Here is a 492-nt window from a genome sequence, read left to right on the forward strand (position 1 = left end):
GGGCGGGCGGCGGCGGGGCGCCGCTGCCGGGGAACCGGCTACCGGGCTGCCCGGGGGTCGCCCGTACCGGGCCGGGGCCGCCCCGCCCCGCCGCGGCGGGACTTCTGTGTTCGGTGAATTAAACCTGCTCTTTTATTTTGGTAACCGCTCGCGGCCGTGCCCGGCGCCGGGGACCGGGAGGGACCGAGGGTGGGGGGGACACCGGAGCCCGCCCGGCGGGTGGCGGGAGGTGCCGCCCGTTCGTTTCGCCGGGGCAGGCCCCGCCCAGCCAGCGCCGTTCTTAAAAGGGCAACGCCACCACCGCGTCCCTTCCCCGCAATGAGCCCCTCCCGTCTTCCACCCCTCAGAGCCGGGGGGCGAGGGCAGAGGGATTGGGGGCACCCCGAGGCACCGAGCCGCCGGTTTGTGCCCGTGGTGGATGGCGGGGAGCGTGCGGACTGGGCGGGGGGGTCACCAGAGGGGTCACGGGGCCGCTGAGGAGGAGTTGCCGCT

Source organism: Onychostruthus taczanowskii, unplaced genomic scaffold, assembly GCF_017590055.1.
Source record: "Onychostruthus taczanowskii isolate IOZ18803 unplaced genomic scaffold, ASM1759005v1 scaffold271, whole genome shotgun sequence".
Classification (NCBI taxonomy): Eukaryota; Metazoa; Chordata; class Aves; order Passeriformes; family Passeridae; genus Onychostruthus; species Onychostruthus taczanowskii.